This window comes from Petaurus breviceps, unplaced genomic scaffold (assembly GCF_028583685.1).
Source record: "Petaurus breviceps papuanus isolate PSGF00001 unplaced genomic scaffold, PetGlider_PUasm1.0 38, whole genome shotgun sequence".
NCBI lineage: Eukaryota > Metazoa > Chordata > Mammalia > Diprotodontia > Petauridae > Petaurus > Petaurus breviceps.
In genome coordinates, this window is record NW_027186304.1 from 73373720 (window position 1) to 73395717 (window position 21998).

Below are 21998 nucleotides of genomic sequence, written 5' to 3' on the forward strand. Positions count from 1 at the left end.
AGCTAATTTCAACCAGCATGTATCAGAGGAAAGACTAGAACCCATATCTTTGCAGCTGCAAGAACCAGCCTTGGTCCACTAGTGTTAGTACTTGGAATGCTTGGTTGAAGTAAAGATGTTGAGAGCTTTGCTAACTGCAAAGAGATGTTGGGAGAGGTTGGAAGGGATGGAGAAGAGTTGCTTAATCAATAAGCAATATTCTTTTCCCTCCTTCCAACAAATCTAGGAGGGATGCTTAAGGCTCATCCTTTGTTGTAGCACTTTGTATTTTGCTTGCTTTTATGATAATCCAGGTCCTTTTCAGACATTGTGGTGCATTCTAAAGAACACTAGCTTTTGAATGGAAAGACCTAGGTTTGGAGACTAGTTTTTACTGCCTGTGTAATCCTGGGCAAGATATTTAGCCTTTCTGGGACTCAATTTCTTCATCTGAATAAAAGGATGGGATGTACTAGATTTTTTTTAAAGACCCTTACCACCTCTAAAATCCTATAATTTCTGTATTTCATGGTTAAAACAAAGGCTTTTTTAGAAACAGTCTAGTAAGAGCCCTGCAGCCTATGGTACCTTAACTGAAGGGAAACACCCAATGGTTTAAATAAAACAATAGAAAACAGTGCCAATTTGTTGCATAGTTTGTACTGACTGAAAAGACTGCTAATAGAAATGTGTTCTGTAGTTTCTTAGAAACTGAGTCTGTGTCAATGACTGGAGCACAATGAGATCTAAGTGTTTGTTACAAAGGGAGGAAGAGGAAGAGAACATTCATTACATTTGTCATGTTCTTGTGCCACTCTCAAGCTGATAATTATGTAGCCAGAAGTAGCACTGAGCCGTGGCAAGGCATTCTCTTTCTAATTGTGCCTACAAGGTACAGCCCAGCATCTTGATGGCCTTGCTTTCACAGGGGGTGTCCTCAAATGAATGAGCAGGGGACCATCATTTTCAGCTGAGACTCTTTTTATTCCATTAGGTGGCAATTCAGTCTAGTCAGGGTGAACCATAATACCCCATGGAAATGAGGGCTATATAAAATACACTGGGGTTTAGCTCTAACATTCTCTGCTATGGTATGGAACTCAGTGGGAAGTCTCACATATCTCCATGTTTTCTGTTTAAGCTTTCCGAGGGTTCCACCATCTTTCTGACATTTCTCCCTTTTGTGGATTGATCTCGAGCGCTTCTCTGTGACGAATGGTGCTGGTCAATGAAACCTTTGCCTTAATAACTTTGAGTCTCTCACAAAGGGTCCCTAAATAGCAGACAATTCTAAGATCACTTCCCTGTGCCATTCAAGCAACCAGTCTATCAAAATTAAAATTTAATAAGTGCCTACTCTGTAGGAGGTACTGTACAAGGTAATGGGGATGCAAATACAAAGAATGAAACAATCCCTATTCTTAAGGAGCTTAGATTTCAAGTGAGTAGACAACAAATATATCTATGAAAACATCAAAACCACCACCACCACCACTAATAATAATAATAATAATAATGACAATAGCTAACATTTACGTGGTACTTGTATGCGAGTCTCTGCTATGCACTTTACAAGTATCATCTCATTTGATCCTCAAAATGACATTAGGAAGGAGGTGCTATGATTTTACAAATGAGGAAACTGAGGTAGACAGAGGTAAAGTGATTTGTCCAGGGTTCCACAGTCAGAATGAATGCAAAGAAATTATATGTGAAGATGCTAAATATAAGGTTGTTTGGGATGATCAAGAAGGTCTTCCAGTCAAAGGTGGGATAAGCTCTTCCATTATGAAAATGGTCATAGAGCTCTATTGGGAAAAATTTGCTCCACTTAGTCATTCATTTAGGAAGCATTTATTAAGTATCTGCTGTATGGGAATATAAAACCAAACTGAAACAGCTGTGCTTTCCAGGAGCCTACATTCTATTGGTGGTGGTAGTGGTGAGTACATGAATATTTAAAAATAGCACTGGAATTTTTGCAAAGTACTTTGTAAATATAATCTCACTATTTTCTCCCAACTACCCTACAACCCTGGGAGGCAAGTGCTGTTATTACTTCCATTGTGCAGATGAATATACTGAGACTGAGAGAGGTTACATGACTTGCCCAAAGTCACACAGCTAGTCAGTGTCTGAAGCTGAATTTAAACTCAGCTCTTCCTGACTTCAAGACAAGTGGTCTGTCCACTGTGCCACTTAGATTCCTAATGGGTAATTAAATTCAAAATGCAGATAAAGTAAATACAAGTACTTGGGGAAGGGATGTGAGGTGTGTGTGTGTGTGTGTGTGCGCATGTGATTGACAACTGAGGGAATCAGGAAAGATCTCTTAAGTCAAAGTTAAAGGAAGCTAAGAATTCTAAAAGACAGAGTCAAAAAGAGATTGTGAACCAGGCAAGAGGGACAGCTCATGCAAAGAAAATAGCAAGGGGGAGGGGGACAGTCTGAATGGAACTTAGAATATATGAAGGGGGAAATGTATAATTAGCTGGGGAGGAAGGCAAATTGTGAAGGGATTTCAGCACCAAATAGTTTGTATTTTATCTTGGACAAGCGGAAGCCACTGGGACTTCTTCAGGAGGAGAATGACATGGTCTAAACTGTGGTTTGGGAATATAAATTTGTCAGTTTTGCAGAGAGGGGAAAGAATCGAGTCAGGGAGACCAAATTACTGCAATAGTCCCAGTAAGAAATAATGAGAACTTGCATTATGATGGTAACCATGTTAGTGGAGAGAAGGGGATGGATTTGAGAGACATTGTGTTCTAGGCAGCGGTTCAGTGCCAGTGTTTACTGTTTGTTTACCCAGCAGCTCAGGCCATGGGTGTTTTCAGGTGCTGGACAGCAGCCCTCTTGCTTTGCTCTTCATAGTTCAGGGCAGCAGCCTACCTTGGTTTCTGTCACTGCTCAGCCAGCTTTCATAACATGACCTCCCTTCACGGCCTCATTGCAGGAGATCATCGCAAGATGCGCTGCAGTGCAATTCTCCTTATATGTATTCCAGCCACAGCGTGGTCGGCAGGAGTTTGGAGGCTACTAATAGTGGAGCTCCCGTAGAGACTTGGAGCAGTGCATCCATAGACCTTATCATTTTACACAGGAGGAGGCCAAAAGCAGTTCCATCAAACATTCCCTTTTATCCCCCAAATAGTCCTAGAAATATAGAAAGAATCCATTTCATCTAGATATCTATTCTTTTCTTTACCTTTGAAGATTAAGAAGTCACTTCATTGGCATGTGTATAAACCTCATAATTTGTATCCCATCAATTCAGAAAGAATGATAATCTAGATAGAAGCTAAATGGAAGATTTTCTTTGTATCATCTATGAAAAAAATAAGTTTACAAAGAAAATTAATAGGTAAGGCAAAATTTCAGGGGAAAGGATGTTCATCCTAAAGAAAGCAAACCGATAAAGCTTTTAAGTAATATTTATCTACATAGGCATACACTCACATACACATTAATAGGCTAATTATAATTGATGATTATTAAGACCTATAGAGGAATTAATTAAGACGAATTGATGAATTTCCAGGCCTGGAGGTAGAAAGATCTGGGTTCAAATTCTTCATCTAACACTAGCTTTATAACTGTGGACAGCTCCCTGGAACATCAGGTGATTTTATAGGACTTAATTATTGATTAATATTAGTAATCATTTATGAATGAGGATGAAGAAATGGGAAAACATCAACACATATTGACATATGATACTGGACTAAATAATTTTTATACCATAAGCTACTGTAACTTTGGTCTACCTTGGGTTGAGTGACTGGAAGAATATAATACATAAAACTAAAATTTAGCTCTGCCCCATGAATGAAGGAGGTTTTTCAATTCAATTAAATTAAATTCAACAAGCCCTTATTAATTGTCTACTACATTCTAGGCAGTGTACTAGGTGTTAGGGATACAAAGCAAATAAAAGCATGCCCTGATCTCAAGGACCTTCTGTTCTACGTGAGCTACATTGTTTAAATGTGTATACTAATAAATGCATATAAAATAAATACAAGGTAATTTTGGCGTAGGGAGAACACTAATGGCTGGGGAATCAAAAAAAAAAAACAATTTTTGAATGAGTTAACATGAGCTGAATTTTGAAAAGAGGTAATTTCTAGGAGAGAAGGAGATGAGGGGGTAATTCACAACTCCTGTTACTGCAAATACTTTCTTCTTTCATATATTACTCATATGGGTTCCCTTTAATTTAACTTTCTGCTGGGTGGGGTGAATAGTTGGCTCCCAGGATTTGTCTTTTTTGAGTCCATAGCTCACCATTTTCATTGTGATAAGGTGGTCACAGTCCCTGATGTTGTCCATCCTCAGGTAACTAACTTTCCATGTATGTCTGTTCTCAGGGTGTAACTCTGCTTGTGATACTGTCAGTCTTTGTTGTTCTGGGATCAAGTGCTATCACCCATTCAATCCTAAGCACCAATGAGACCTGTTCTTGGACCTTCAGATCTTCCTAACTCACAAGGTTCTTGGGGCATGTCCATCTCAGGACATTCAGGATATACCTAGGATCAGGAAATAATAAACACACACAAAAATAGAGACAGGCATGTACTCTTGGCTTCCATGGCCCAAAGGGGCCTCCATCTGGTCTTGGGAAGAAGCTCAAATCAGTCATGCCACACTTGATACTTGGAAAAAGAGGACTCTAAAAACACAGTGGCTTGCTTTTGTATAATTCCTGGGTTATCAATTCTTTTGATAGTAGCCAATTAGTGGATTCTTCATCTTCACACAGTACTAATATCTTTGCTGACTCCCCTCAAATTTTTGACAGGGTGGACCAGAACTGAGTAATGCAAATCACTCTCATTATCCTGATTTTACAAATTAGGAAGTGGAGACTTAGAAACATTGGGATTTGCCCAAGGGACACAGTTAATAGAGACTGACGCCAGGATTTGAATCTGGGTCTTCCTGGCCCCAATTCCACTGCTCTATAACCATCAGGCAAAAGAGTGAATTAATAAACAATTTCTGGGAGTAAGCTGAAAGAAGGAAGAAGAGAGATGTAGGTCCCTTCCATGCTCATGAAAATACCCTTCAGTTTCCTCTAGAAACCAAAGAAGAGAATTGAGCCTTCTTCATTTGGGAAGACCATGAATTATGGTTTCTCTTCAGGGAGGTAGCTTACAGGAATTTGGAAGGAAGAGATCACCATCTTTTTAAAAAATGTGAGCAACAAAGAGAAAATTTCTGAAAATATTATTTTAAAAAGCAGTCACTCCAACTGCTTCAGGAAGAATGACCTTGGAATCACATGAACGTTTCTTCAATGGAAAGAATGTCTCTTCTCCCTCTTCTCCACAGCATACTACATATGCCCCCCGAGTCCTGCTGGTCTCTTTCTAGGAGTTAGCAGTGGGATATATTCTCTTTTTGTGACCAAGAAAAGTAATTATTACAAGGTGCAGTCTGGAGTCCAGATAGAGACTATTTCATAATGACAGCAATTTAAACTTAATGCTATGCTTATCTTTTCTTTTGACAAAAACAAAACAAAAAAAGGATTTAATATGTTTCATGTCTTCCTCCCTTCCTCCCCAGCCCCCCACCCCAAAGGAGGTGAAATGAGGAGAGCCTTTATTGCACAAGATAATGAAAATCCTTCCTGAGGTTAAAAGTGATTTTTAAAAAATCACAACATGAGATAATTAGGCCTTATTAGGCACTTTATCTGCTTCACTGGAGTCACTTTTCTAAGATGATAAAATGTGCCTTTGTCTTTTTTTAGAAAATTTGCTACCAAATTTGGGGGAAAACAAGGATCTCTTTTTTTCCCTACCTCTCAAACTCAGCACATGACTCTGCAAATGAGGATTTATGGGAATAATTTAATGAAGGAGTTATAGCTTCCAAAAGCTAAGACTTCAGAGAATGTACTGCCTTTTCAAGAGCTTATTCAAGATCATGGCAGAATCCCATTTTGCCCTCTATTTTTAGTTGGGCAAAAGAATCGATATTAACATGTGTTTGCTGTTTTTTCTCCCTTTATGACATTCAGAACAATAAAAGATTGGTTTGGGGATATTTAGAACAGGGCTCCAGGGTATTTAGCAGGATTGTTTATTATTCTGTTAGCATAACAAGTAAGTCAAAGGTGGCCAGAATTTGTGATATCAAATGTCTAATGTGTTTAGAAGTATGATATCAAAATATCTGTGTCAGGGCAGCTAGGTGGCGCAGTGAATAGAGCACTGAGTTCAAATCCGGCCTCAGACACTTAACACAAAAACTAGCCATGTGACCTTGGGTAAGTCACTTACCCCCAATTGCCTTACCTTCCCCCCCTCAAAAAAGCCAAAAAAAAAATCTGTGTATTTGTGTATGAGGCGGAAGGGAACTTAGAAGCAAGCTGTCAAATCCTAAGTCTTTCATTTCACAGATAAGAAAACTGAGAGACTAACAGGTTAAGTAACTCACCCAAGGTCACACAACTAACAAGTATCTGAGGTACAATTTGAGTCCAGGTCTTTCTTACTCCAGGTACCATGCCCTATACCCTACATTATGCTATCATTCCCATGAAAAATTACTTTTATAACATCAAATGGCACTGTACAGTAGGGAATGGGTGCCCTTGGAACAAAGTAGCCTCACTAGAATTCTGTGATTTATTGCCTCGTGGGGTCCAATGCCACTGCCACCCTCTGCATCCTGGGCCAATGACCTCATTGTTGCCATTCTCTACTAGAAGAAATAGTGATTTCTTCAGAGGCCTCCTGCTTCTGATGGGTTTAACAATGCCTCAATCCAACAACAATGGGAGAATCAAATAAAACTACTCAGCTCCCCTAAAATCATCTAAATATGATGCTTATCTACAAATCAAGGGTGGAAAAAATTGCTATCTTTGGTTTTAAGAAAAGGTATCATTTTTGTTGACAATCACTTGCAGCAGAAGGTTTCTAAAATGGTCGCTATTCCATCTGGGGCTCCTTTTCTCTAGGGAAAGACATACGTTCAGGTCAATACATTGAAGGCCTGAAACCTGTAGTAAAAAGCCTAAGCATATGGATCTCTCTGATTGAAAGGTAGGCACATGGGATTGTTAAGAAAATGCCTATTTTAGGTTCACAAAAAGAAAAGACTCAGAAAGAAGTATCCTGCTAGATTGAATAACTGCTTCTTTAACACTCTGTGGGGTCCATTGTAATCTTTAGAAAGGAAATTGATGCCTGGGAGAGTGAGTTAAACAGTCCATGAGAAGCGAGTGTAGCAGAAAGAACAAGCATTTGAAAAGAACTTGTACTGAAGTTAACCATTTATTAAGGGTTGCACTTTTTAAACAGGAAGCCACTAAATTTGAATCTTTTCTGTGCATCTTTAGCAGTGATTATGGAGATCAAAAGGAGGTGTGTAGAGTTGACAACAAAGGCTGATATTTCTGAATCTCTTAGAGGTGCTAGGAGCTTGTGGGAAGGGAGCTAAGAGGGCACTGTTCAGCTTGAAAAACAGCTTTGAGGTGATTGGAAAAGGCATGGGGAAAGCAAATCATCTGATCTTTTTTTTTTCCTTTAAAGAAATCCCCATATTGTTGTCACATTGTAAACTGGCCTCAGGAATATTTCTACAGAACCACAAGGGAAGTGAGGCTTAAAAACTGCCCCTGCTCCCCAAAGCGCTTATTTAACTCATATGCCAGGTCATAAACAAGGTCCTCATTGAGCCAAATGAAAACGACTTATTATTGTGGAATTTGGGGCTTCAGACTCTGCCTGCTTTGCCTATGCTATGCTCCTTGTTAAGGAAGAATGGGTTGCTGGTAAGATGGGCATACTTACTATTCTTCAAAGACTATGCTCCATCTCTCATCTCTGTACCTTTGTATTGCTGTCGTCCATACCGACAGCGCTCTGCCGCTTTACCTCCATCTCTTAATTTCTTAGACTCCCCTTCAAGATTCAGCTGAAATTCAGGAGGCCTTTGCTGTTTCCCTAGTTTCTAGTCTGTTCTGAAATTACATTCTAACTCCTCAGTATGTATTCTTTTTGCACTTAGTTATTCCAATGTTGCCTACCTTATTAAATGTTAAGTTGCTTAAAGGCAGGAACTATATTTTTTCCCTCTTCCTTGTATCCCTAGCACTAGACACAATTGACTGACACATAGTTGGTACTTAGTAAGTGATTGTTGACTTGACTTGGTCTGTGTTCAAGATCTCTGATATAGCATGGGCTATTTGAGGCCAGGGAAAGTCACTTAGCCTCTCAGTTGCCCAGGCAACTTACTCTTTAGTTATTTTTCACAGAAGAGATACTGCTCTGTACTAATACGGAGAATTCCTTCACCAGGAGTTCCTTACACCAGTGAAATTAAAGGTCTACTTTTTTTTTCTTCTTTTTTTGTTTATTTTTAGTTTTCAACATACATTTCCACAAGGTTTTGAGTTACAAATTTTCTCCCTGTCTTTCCCCTACCAAATTTACCCAAAATAGCATTCCTACTGAATACCCCTTCCCCCAAACTGCTCTCTTTTATATCCTCCCCCATCTCCCCCCTGACTTTCTAGTGGGGCTAGATGGATTTCTGTATCCCAGTGCCTGTATATCTTATTTCCCAGTTGCATGTAAAAATAATAATAACAATTTTTTTTGACATTTTATTTTACAACTTTGATTCCCAGATTCTTTCCCTTCTTCATCACCCACCCCTACTGGAAGATAAGCAGTTCAATATAGGTTGTACATGCATAGTTACGCAAAACATTTCCATAGTAGATATATTGTGAAAGACTGACTATATTACCCTCTATCCTATCCTACCCCCAACTTATTCTATTTTCTACTTTGACCCTGTCCCTTTTCAAAAGTGTGTGCTTCTAACTACCCTCCCCCCAAATCTGCCCTCCCCTCCATCATCTCCCCCTCATCCCCTTCCCCTTTACTTTCCTGTAGAGCAAGATATCCAATTTAATGTGTATATTATTCCTTCCTTAAGTCAAATTCAATGAGAGTAAGGTTGACCCATTACCTTTTGGCTTCCAGTTCTTCCCCTCCATTGTAATAGTTTTCTCTTGCCTCTTTTATATGAGAGAATTTACCCTATTCTGTCTCTCCCTGTCTCCTCTCATTATATTCCTCTCTCACCTCTTAATTTTATTTTTTAGATATCATCCCTTCCTATTCAACTGATCCTGTGTCCTCTGTCTATGTATACATGTACATATACATACACACACTCACATAAGTATTTATATGCACATAATACCCTCCTATATAAATATCTATAGATATAGATATATTCCCTTCAACTATCCTCATACTGAAAAAAGTCTCATGAATTACAATGATTGTTTTTCCATGGAGGAATGTAAATAGTTCAACTTTAATAAGTTCCTTATGATTTCTTTTCCCTGTTTACCTTCTCATGCTTCTCTTGCTTCTTGTATCTGAGTGTCAAATTTTCTGTTCAACTCTGGTTTTTTCATCAGGAATGCTTGAAAGTCCTCTGTTCCACTGAATGACTATATTTTCCCCTGAAACATGATACTCAGTTTTGCTGGGTAGGTGATTCTTGGTTTTAATCCCAGCTCCTTTGACCTCCAGAATATCATATTCCAAGCCCTTTGATCCCTCAATGTAGAAGCTGCTAGATCTTGTGCTATACTGATTGTGTTTCCACAATAGTAAAATTGTCCCTTCCAGACAGCTTGTAATATTATCTCCTTAACCTGGGAACTTTGGAATTTGACTATGATATTCCTCCTAGGAGTTTTCTTTTGGGGATCTTTTTCAAGAGGCAATCAGTAAATTCTTTCAATTTCTATTTTGCCCTCTAGTTCTAAAACATCAAGGCAAGTTTCCTTGAGAATTTCTTGAAGGATGATTTCTAGGTTCTTTTTTTGATCATGGCTTTTAGGTAGTCCAGTAATTTTTAAATTATCTCTCCTGGACCTATTTTCCAGGTCAGTGGTTTTTCCAATGAGATATTTCATATTGTCTTCTATCTTTTCATTTGTTTAGAACTGTTTTATAGTATCTTGCTTCCTCATAAAGTCATTTAGCTTCCATTTGCTCCAATCTAATTCTGAAGGAGTTATTCTCTTCAATGAGCTTTGGAAATTTCTTTTCCATCTGGAAAATTCAGCTTTATAAGGCATTCTTCTCCTCACTGGGTTTTTGGGCTTCTTTTGCCATTTGAGTTAGTCTGTTTTTTTTAAGGTGTTATTTTCTTCAGTCAGGTTGTTGACTTGCTTTTCATGATTTTCTTGTATCATTTTAATTTCTCTTCCCAATTTTTCCTCCACTTCTCTTCCTTGATTTTCTTTTTTTAAAGCAATCGGGGTTAAGTAACTTGCTCAAGGTTACACGACCAGTTATTTCTGGGTGTGGTGCTGAGTATCTGAGCCCAGGATTCGATCTCCAGGTCATCCTGACACTGGAGTCAGTGCTCTTACTCGCTGAGCCACCTGGCCATCCCTAAGCAATTGGGGTTAAGTAACTTGCTCAAGGTTACACAGCCAGGTGTTTCTGGGTGGGTGCTAAGTATCTGAGCCTGGGATTCAATCTCCAGATCATCCTGACACTGGAGCCAGTGCTCTTACTTGTTGTGCTACCTGGCCACCCCCTCTTCCTTGATTTTCAAAATCCTTCTTGAGCTCCTCCACGACCTATAACCAATTCATATTTTTCTTGGAAGCTATTGATGCAGGAGTTCTGACTTTGTTGTCTTCCTCCTTTTCCATTCTTTGATCCTTTTTGTCCCCCAAAATGAATCTAAGGTTTGATTGCTCAGTTTGCTTTGTTTCCTCTGCTTGCTCATGTTGCCAGTCAATTACTTGACTTTTGAGCTCTTTACCACAGTAGAACTCTGCTTCCAGAGAGGAAAGGTTTGTCCCAAATCACTGGGGTTTTTGCAGCTGCCAAAGCTATTAAGATGGCACCCTCTCTGCAGCCCCCACAAGCTCTGGCCCACTGGCCACACACCCCAGAACCTCCACCCAAGATAGTGATCCAGATCCAAGCAAGTTAAAGCAAGAGTTATTACCCTCTGAATGGTTGCTTGGTCCCCGTGCAATCTGCAGGCCAGGAGCTCTGGAGGCAGCCATGCTGGGCAGTGGCTGTAGCTGCTAGGACTCTGCCACCTCTTGCCTCAAGGACAGGGAACAGACCATGCCCTTCTTTTCCAGCAGAGTTTCCCCACTGATCTTTTACTTGCTCTTTGGTGTTTATGGGTTGAGGAGTCTGGAAACTACTACAGCTGCTTATAATTCACTCTTCTGAATGTGGCTCTGGCAGCCACTGTTTGGGGCCACCCTGAGGCCAAAATCAGGGCCCATGTGGGACTGTGCTCTGCTCCCAGTATGCTGCAATGGACCATTCCTGTAGGTCTTCTGGGCTGCCTTCAGCAGGAGATTTGTCTCTCTCTGTCACTCCAAAATTTGTTTTGAGTCACATTTTATAGGTATTCAAGATGGTTGTTGGGCGGAGCTCACAGAATTTCCTGCTTCTATGCCACCATCTTGGCTCTGCCCCCAGATTCTAAAGGCCTACTTTTAAAAGAATGTGTAACATAGGCCAGGTATATTACGTTTCACCCTTTCCCCAGGGTTCTGTGATACTCTTAAGGAAGTTTGGGGATATACGTGTCTAGGTTCTCTGCAAATAGCTCTAGCTCCTACCAGTGGTGTATCTCCAAGTACAAAGGACATTTACAACCCAATTCCATTTAACCACTAACAGTGAGATTAGCTTTTACAAAGAAATATTTCCTTTAAAAAGCATAATCACAAATATATAAACTTACTCCCTAACATATGGGTCTTAATCATCTTTCCCCTTTGTACTACCTTAGTTTATGAAGAAAGGAAGGGGATTAGCTTTTTTTTTCTAAGACATTGGAGTTAAGTAGCTTGCTCAAGGTTACACGGCAAGTTATTTTTGTGTGGGTGCCAAGTATCTGAGGCCAGAACGGATCCCAGTCTCCCTACTCTGGGGCTGGTGCTTTTACTCACTGTGCCACCTGGCTGCCCTGGAAGGAGATTAGTTTCACATTTTAGCTCAGTTCCTATAAAGCACCAAGTCCAAGTTTCCATCTCCTCCTTCAAGGTTTGAATCCAAGGCAACTGACTTCTCAGGGTTTCACTGCCATGGTGACTGGTTGTAACAGCCCTCCTGTCATTCTGGATCTAAGAGAGCCATGGTTCCAATTTCCAGGTCCAGTAGTGAGAATTACTGCTCTGACCTGAAACAAAGAAGGGCATAGAAACATTACTCTCATACCAAGAGAAACCTGGAAGCCAAAGGTAAGGGGGAGGGCAAGAGAAGAAAGTCCTTCCTGTCTCACTGGTTTAGATCATGGCACTCACACTGTGGGTGAAATATATGTGATCTTTACCTCCTAGAAGGAGCAAAAAAGAGAAATTGTCCCAGTATGACAATTTTTACAGGTTGAGCAGTCAATCAAAGCAGGCTACTGTTATTCACATAGCAAGAAGACAGCCTGCCTCCATATTTGACAATATGGACATATTTCCAAGCCCTATTACAAACTTAAGAGGCTCAAAGGTACAAAGATAAGCTTATCTCAAGGAACTAACCATCTAATGTTGGGATAAAATGCACAGAGAGATACTTAGTTACAGATAAATTGTAGAAGAATTAACAATTTGAGTATTCAGGGAAGGTTTAACAGAAGGGATGGGTGGGGTGTGTTGACTACCAACCTCAGCCTTGAAGGAAGAAAACACTTCAGAGAAGCAGAGGTGCTTAGGAAGTACATTCTAAACATGGCAGAATGCCCTTTACAAAGGAATCAGTGTGAGAAATAGAATGCCGTGATTTGGGACATAGCTATTAGAACATAGAATGCAGGAAGGTGTGGATTTGTGTGTGGGGACATTAATGAGGCAAAGGAATTTTTTGTTTTATCCAGTAAATAATAATAAAATACATAACATATATATATATATACACATAAAACAGGAGTTATACATAGTTACTTATGACTCTCTGATGTAGCAGAAATAACTTAGCACTAGGAACTAAGAAAACTTGGATTTGAGTCATTTTGCCTGTCCAGGGCTTAGTATTTTCCTCTGTAAAACAAGGATAATAACTATACTATGTGCCCATAAGGTTGTTGTGAAGGATGTGTTTTGTAAATGTTAAAATGCAATAAATGCCAGTGTTAAGTTGTTACCATTATTACATATGCTATAACAGGTAGAATTAGAGCCTATTTCAGTTGGGAAAAGACTATTTGGGACTCACTACCAGGAAAATGAAGCTATGTGGCAAATCAATAGCGCTCCAGGCCTAAAGTTAGAAAGACTTATCTTCATGAGTTCAAATATAGCCTAAAATACTTACTAGTTGTGTGACTCTGGGCAAATCACTTAAACCAGTTTGCCTCAGTTCCTTATCTGTAAAATGAGTTGGAGAAGGAAATGGCAAACCACTCTAATAGCTTTACCAAGAAAATCTCAAAAGGATTTTGGGATTAAATTAAAGGATTAAAGAGTCAGATAAGACAGAAATGACTGTACAACAAGAACCAGGAAAATTAATTTTTTCCAGAATATCTAAAACTTATTTAAAGTTAAAAAAAATTCACAAAGACTCTATCTACCCATATAACCACTTAGATCATCACACAGATATACTACTTTAGGATATAAGCTATGTTATGGATATGAAATTATTGAAAAAAGTCATTCAGTAAGCAGAGCTATTAGCATTTTTTAAAGCTGTGTTTATAATTTTGGCTATCCTTATATAATAAAGAAACGATCATAAAAATAAAAAAGAAAAGTGACATGGTCAGAACTATTTCTTGTGAAGATTATTTTGACTGCTTTGTGGAGGGTGGGTTGAAGATGGTAGATCCTGGAAGCAGAGGGACTAAGAAGGTGGTTATTATGGCAGTTAAGGCAAGAGGCAGTGATAGTCAATCTGATCCAGGTTAGTGGTCATGTGAGCGAAAAGTATGAATTCAAGAGATGTCATGGAGGTTGAACTGGAAAAAAATAGTAACAGGGTGACTGGGAGGTTGATGGTGCTTTCAACAGAAAAAGAGATTTGGAGAAGCAGGTTTAAAGGGGCAGATTAGTCAGTTTAGGATACATAGAATTCAAGATGCTGAGAGGACAACTAAGTAGAGACATCCAGAGAGCAGGTGGTGATAATGAAATTCAGAAGGAAGGTTAGGGATGCATATATAGAATTGGGAGCTGTCTACATAGAAGTGGTGATTTAATCTATGGGAGAAGAAGAGATTACCAAGGAAGAGAATGTGGAGAGAGAAGAGAAAAGATCAGAAGACAGAGCATAGGGGGATACCAATTTCTAGAGCATAGGAGATGGATGATAATCCAACAAAGGAGAATGAGAATGAGCAGTTGGACAAGTGGAGTAAGAGCTATGAGAGGCTAGTATGACAGAAGCTGACAAAGGAGAGAGAATCTAGAAGTATGGAGTGTTTAAAAGTGTCAAAAGCTGAAGGGAGAACATGTAGCAATGAAGACTGAAAAAAAAGCCTTTGAATTTAGCTTTTAAGACATCATCATTAATCTGGCAATTTCAGTCGAAAGGAGGAGTCAGAAGTCACATTTAAAAGGGTTAACATGTTAGTGGGGGATTAACATGATGAATTGCAAATAATATTAGCTTTGGAATTTTAGGAACTGGATATGAATTCTGGCTCTGTCACTTATTTCTTTTTTTAATGCTCTGGACCTCAGTTTCCTCTTTGATAAAATGAGACCATTGGACTAGATAACATCTAAGTTTCTTATCAGTCCTGAATCTCGGATCCTGTCAATAATGTAAAGAGATGGAGTTGGTGACTATGGGGGAGTATTAGTGATCCTTTCTAGCAGCCTTTCTTGCTATGTAAGAGAGAAACAGGAGAGGATAAAAACTTGAGATGTTGGTAGGGTCAGGTGCAGGTTTTTCAAGAATGGGGAAGATATGAGCATATTTATAATATTTTCAGATAAGGGGAAAATAATACAGACTAAAAGACTGAAGACAAGTGAGAAGGAGAGAGAGAATGAAGGAAGGGAGAAGGAGAGGGAAAGGGAAGGAGGTAGGAAGGGAGGGAAAGAGAGAGAGGGAGAGAGAGAAAGAGAGAGAGAGGGAGGAGGGTGGAGAGAGAGGGAGGAGGGTGGAGAGAGAGGGAGAGGGGGAGCACAGGAGGTGGGGAGAGAGAGAGACTGAGCATGCTCAATTACAAAAGACTCTTGAAGGATATGGAACAAGAAGGATCAAAGATACTAGTGGAGGTTTTGGCCTTGGTGAGGAGGTGGGCCATCCCTCCTCAAATATTCAATTAAATTAGGAGAGAATGTGTGAAGATACAGAAGGTTTATGGTATTGAGAAGGGAAAGTGTGTATGGGCAGAGAAAAAGTAGAAGTATAGATCATGGGAGCTCAGTGACCTGGGAGACCCGGGTATTTGAGCTATACATTTTATAGACTCCATGTATTATAGGGCCCATAAGAAATTAACCTTTCCATATTTTAAAGTAAGTGATCCTTTTCACTTCTGTGTTAGCTTGTGCTTGAATTCTTCCTCCCAGGTATGGTTCTTAATAATTATATACTTTACTACAGTTAAAAATAACAGTAATAACTAGCATTTAAATAGCATTCTGAGGTTTGCAATCCTGGGAGGTAGGTGTTATTAATAACCCAATTTTATAGATGAGCAGACTGAGTCAGAGAGAAATTAAATGACTTTTCCAGGGTCACACAGTTAGTAAGTATCTGAGGCAGGATTTGAACACAAGTCTTCCTGACTCCAAGTCTAGGACCCTGTGAGTTACATAAACTATATGCCTAAGTGGTGACATAGCAACCAAACTAGCATATTATTATTATTGCTGTCATAGTTCCACAGCTTTTATGACAAGACACTTTAGAAAGAAATATAGCTCAGAAAGATGGAGGATGTAAAAATCAACATTTCGACTCTACAATAACAAAAGAAAAAGAAAAGACATCTAAAGAAACAAATTTGGCTTCATAGGAAGCAATCTGCTGAGCTAAGATTTGAAAAGAATGTGTACAAATGATGGAAGAAGAAGCATATAACCAAGGACAAATACAAGAGTGGCACAGCTGTGTAAAAATAGTGTTGGGAAGGCTACAACCCAGAATGAGCTGAGACATGAGAAAAATGCTATGGATAAGAAAAATAGTTTTTAAAATATATTTTTAGATCAAAGGAGCTCAGCAGATGCCTAGTAGATGATCCTGCCACCTACTTTCATAAAAAGATTGAGGCCATATGATGTGAGCTCCCTCATCCCCCCTCTCAAACCTCAAAACCTCTCTATGTCCTTACTCAAGCTCTCTTCCTTCCCTTTAGTATGATGGAATGAGAAATTCTCCTCTATATCAAGGATAATCCTTTCTTGCCACCTTGAGTCTATCACCTTTTGTTTTCTCTGGGACCTTGTCACATTAATCATCCTAACACCTTCACACATCTCTTGAGCTCTCCCTCTGTGTCTCTCTCTTTCTCTGTTGCTGTCTCTTTCTATCTCTGTCTCTCTCTGTCTTAGTGTCTCTCTCTTATTGTGTCTGTCTCTGTTTCTCTCTTTCTGTCTTTCTCTCTTGGCTGCTTCTCCACTTCTACTGAGTGAAAGCAAGGGTTTCAGTAGGGAAAGGCATATTTTTGAAATGCAAAAGTCATTCAGATGATAGCTGAGAAAGTGATTCAGTTTTAGTTTTCTGGACTACAGTTTAAAACATAGGACTGACAGTCATCTGTCCAGGGAAGGAATAGACCTGACAGGGCTGAGAAATTTGTGGTTTCTGAGAGTCTGGTAAATTTAATCAAAAGGACTTTAAATAGAAAATGAAAAGGGAGGAAGACAATTACCTATTCTATCTATCTATCTATCTATCTATCTATCTATCTATCTATCTATCTATCTATCTATCTATCTGTCTGTCTGTCTGTCTGTCTGTCTGTCTGTCTGTCTGTCTGTCTGTCTGTCTGTCTATCTATCTATCTATCTATCTATCTATCTATCTATCTACCTATCTACCTATCTATCTAAGCTAGATATCATAGAGAGTATCTAGAATATAAGGAGAAAAATAGTAGATATTCCCATAAATTTATTGGAGGAAAAAATACAAAGGCCAATCCTAAATAATTCCATAGTCATTTATTAAGTATTTATTATGTGCCAGGCACTGTACTAAGTGTTGGGAATACAACTAATAAAAAGAAATACAGGTTCTGTCCTCAAGGAGCTTACAATCTAAAATGGGTGACAGCATACAAAAGGAGGCAGGAAAGTGGGGCAAGGGGTATAATACACCAATGGATACCCAAAGTGGGGGCATCTTGTTCCATGGAGTTGAAAACAGGCAGAGAAGCAGATGCAAAGTGGAGTGAGCTGAGAGTCTAGTTTTTGCTCTCTATAAAGAAGACATTAGGAAAAGTTTGGTAAGTTGCTCTTGTTATGGGAATGGAAATTTAAGATCTTCCCTGCCCTTAGGCCCTTTGATAGGCGTAAGTGCACCTGGAGCCTGTAGGGATAGGCTTGGTTTTCAGGAATGCTTTTTGATTGGCCAGTGGGTCAAGAGGGTGGTTACATTCTCTGAGCCAGGAGAAGGCTATATAATCCCTGATGTGAGACCTTGTTTTGGGGCTCACTTTGAGAAATGTTGTGTGATTTGACCAAATGAGACTCTGGGCAGCTGTAGAGCCCCCCTAGCTTTGAAAACCCAGATGTTGATACTTCCCTCTCTGGTAACTGACTAGGTATGGATGTAATGGTCAGACAGTTGGAGGCTTGTCTGCTGAAATGTTTTTCTATCTTCTTGTAACTTCTGCTTGTAACTTCTGTCTGTATACTCTGAAGTTCAGGGTGCTGACATTTTCTCCTGAACTAGGTTAATGATATGTTTGATTGATTAAAGCAAGATTGTTAACCCATTTTGAGTTGCTTTCCTTTAGAAAAGCAGATCTAAGAATCTGTGTTGGCAACCACCCTGGGGACTCTGAGGTGCTTGCTGCTACAGCTCTCGAGCCTTCTAATAAGAGCAGAGAAGAGGCTGAAGGAGGTGATATAAATCAGGGCTTGAGTTAACAGCATTTTGGTGAGTTTAGAGGTGATGAGCTTTTCCTGGGAAGGCCATCTTGTTTAGTGGAATTTAAACCAGGCAGAGCCCCAGATGCAAAGTAGAGTGAACCAATAATAAAAGCCATGTCACACATGTCTATACACAAATGGAGAGAGGATGGATAACAAGCATGGTAGATAAGAGGAGAGAGATCATGGCCTATAGGCTGTACAAGACCCATAACATTGCCACTCCTGAATGCCACCTGAACCAGATTAAAATGTAATTGGGAAATATTTAACAAAATAAAAATTCAATAATATATAGATAATACATATTAAAACCAAGTTAATATGAGGCCCATAGGGATACTTACATGCCCTGTGACTCCCATTTCTATTTGAGTTTGACACTAGGGGACTGAAGTCAAAGAGGCAAAAAATCCTTGTACTCTAGATTGTACTGGGGTTTGCTGAGTTGAATCCAGACTAAATTATAGGTCCAGATTAATATATTTTATTCAATATAAAGAAGATAAGTAAAAGTGAAGAATGAGGTTTAGGGTATGAGTAGAGCCCTGGGATGGACTAGCATTTTTAATTAAGAAGATATAATTATATGAAAGAATACAAAAACCCTAGTGGAGAAGCATGATGGAGAACATTTGGATTAAAATCAAAGGAGAAAGAGACAAAATAAAAGCATACTCCAAATTACATGGAGAGAAAGAGGAAACAGATAAGGAATTAAGGAGAGATCACAAACCCATCATCGAAGGATGATATAGTTCAGTGATGGAGGACTTTAATTATCCAAAAGTCTTCTAGAGCTGGTCAAAGAAGAAAGGCTACTACTTTAAAATTTATTTTACTTACTTGATGACTCTATGCTTCAAAAAGTTAGAGAAATATATGAGGGGGACGTACCAATGCGGAGGAATTAGTTGCTAGACTGGAAACGTTCAGAATCTTAGAATCAAATGACTGTCTTAGAATTTTATAACACAAGGAAAATTAAGCATAATCTAGCATGTACCCTCGCCTTTTTTTTTCTTTATAGTTAAGTGACTTGACCAGGGTCAAACAGCTAGTAAGTATCTGAGACCAAATTTGAATTCAGGTGTCTCTGACTCCAGGCTGGGTGCTCCATCACTATACCACCTACCTGTGTAGGAGAAAGGTTAGAAGTGAAGAAGGAAAATTACTTTAGCTGAAGAAGAAGGATTCAAGGAGAATAAGGAAAAGGACAAGCAGAAAAATCTCTGAAGAAGGAGAAAAAGGAATGGAACAGAAAGAGAAGGAAAAGGAATAAAGAAGGAAAGTAGAAGATACAAAATATTGACACGATCCTATAAGAATAGAACAAACAACAGGGACAACAACAATAATTGTGGACAGTGAGGTGGGGCAGTGGGTAGGGCTCTGGTCTTGGAATCAGGAAGACGAATCTTCCTGAGTTCACATCTGGCCTTAGACATTTACTAGTGTGACCCTGGGCAAGTCACTTAATCCTGTTTGCCTTAGTTTTCTCATCTGGAAAATGAACTGAAGAAGGAAATGGGAATCTGATCCAGTATCTTTGCCAAGAAAACCCTAAATGGAGTCACAAAGTATTGGACACGGCTGGAAAACGAATGAATAATATCAACAAGATGCTAAAGTTCGCAGTGAACTGAGGCTGGTGATAGAAGGATGATGAATATCATTGTCCCTTACACAAATAGTGTTTAAAAAAATTGTATTAGGGAAAGGAAGAGGCTCAAAAGAAGACAGAACCCTGTTTGAGGGGGGAGGGGACAGTGATGATGACAAACGGAAGATTTATTTGATTATCTCATATTTTGCCTTGATTTTTTCCTTTACCAAGGAAAAAAGAACTTTAGCCTGGAAAGGGCAGAGCAAAAATGGACAATAGGGAGTATTTAATACTTCAAGTAGGTCGAGAGATAATAAGGGAGCCCCAAACCTGATTTGTTCATTTTACCAGGTTCAGGGGACCTCCATCCTTACATATGGAAAGAAAAGGCAGATGTAGCTACTGTTACAATCTTTCAAAGACTATGTAGTAGTACGAAGTACTTTAGGAGCGGGAAAGGGCAAATGTTAAGCTAATTTTAAAAATGGAAAGAAAATGGAAGATATGAACTGTGGGCCAATGAGATTGATTTTGATTTCTGGCCAAGTTTAGAAAATAATATTAAAAGGGAATTTGTGAACATCTTGAATAAGGAGAGATAAGAGTCAGCACAGCTTCAGCAAAGATAGAGCGAGCCAGGCAAACTTCATTGCTTTTTGTTCTAAGGTAATGTAACTGGTAGGTTAGGTTAGGCTATAATATAAATGCAGTCTACCAGGATTTTACCAAAGCATTTGGTAGCCTCTGGAAAAGTTAAGAAGTTATGAGCAAAATGATACCTCCTTCATTTCAATGAATTACACATGAACTTGATTCAATGACGATACCCAAAGTGTAGTAACTAATAGTATGATATCAGCTTGGAAAAAGCTCGTCAGACCTTAGAGGCACCTAGATGCAGGGTCTGGAGTCAGGAAGAGAAGACCTGAATTAAAATATGAACTCAGATACTTACTAGCTGTGTGATTCTGGGAAAGTCACTTCACCTTTGTATGCCTCAGTTTACCCCACTATAAAATGGGGATAATAATACTACCTACTTCCTTGGGTTGTTGTGACAATCAAAGGAGAGGGTATTTTTTAAAGTGCCTGCCATGTAGCTTAACCTTTGGCATCACTCTGGGCACCACACCCAGCACAGGGTGCCTGAATCAGGCAAGTTGACTTAAACCTTATAGAAACTACAGACCTCGGCCTGTTTCAAAGACAGGGAGTTTCTGAGTGGTAGGAGAGAGGAAAGGAGTTGTGACCTCCCAGAACAGACCTCCCTCTGGTGCCAGAGAGTCCAATAGATTTCCTAACAAGAGTCATTCTCTATACCAGACCAACGAGTGGTCCATCTCCTGCTTGAAAAGCTTAGCTGAAAGCAACCCACTTGAGAGCTTGCACTTTGGGAGAACTCATACTTTGAGAAAACTTTCATGATTAGGTTGTTTAGCCTTATATCAAATCCAAAGTTACACTCCAGGCAGACACAAACTTGGAAGTGCTGATCTCTGGGATGGCCACCTGCCACCATATGGAAAAAGGCAAGGGTGTGGCTGTTCCTGCATCAGCACTTACCCAGAGTCCTCTCCCCTCCCTGACCACACAGTAAACATGACCTCACAGTTGATCTGAGTACTTAACCCCTTCTTAGACAGGGCCCTGTGATCTTTCATAAATGCAGGGGCTGTCTTTTGTATTTTTTTTTGTATCCCCACCTATGCGGGATATATAAATTCCCAAACAGTGCACAGCATATAGTAGGCACTTAATACACATTTATTGATTGACAGAGTTCCATCTCCTATCTTACATCCTCCTGCTCCTCCTCTTCCCCTCTCTTAAATTGAGTACAGTGCCACAGAAGGCACTCTTCCCTCTTCCTTTCTTCCACTTTCCTTCCCTGTCTTGGCCTGCCCTAATGACCCTGGCCCCAACATTGTCTCAGTCATACCTCCTCCACTCCTTCCACAACACAGGCACCCCTCCCCTACGATCCAGGCTGACCCAGGCATACTCTAGTCTGAACCACCTCTGTGGCTTTTTAGCATCATTAAACTATGATCAGCATAGTGCAAACTATGTTTCAGGTATGGTCCCTAGCATCCTCCTGGGCATTATCCACAGAACCAATCCCAACTTAACTCTTGGAATTAAACTTTTCACATACCCCCAACATAGCCCCAGACTTTCAACTCATCACCCCTGGCAGTAGCCCAGGAACCACACTCCACTCCACTCTTTCTACTCCTCCCCTCCCTGCCCACAATAATTTTCAGGGACCCCTAAGCTCCTGTTCTGGGGAATGAGTTTTAGCTTTACAGAAATCCTAGACCCATCCTGGAA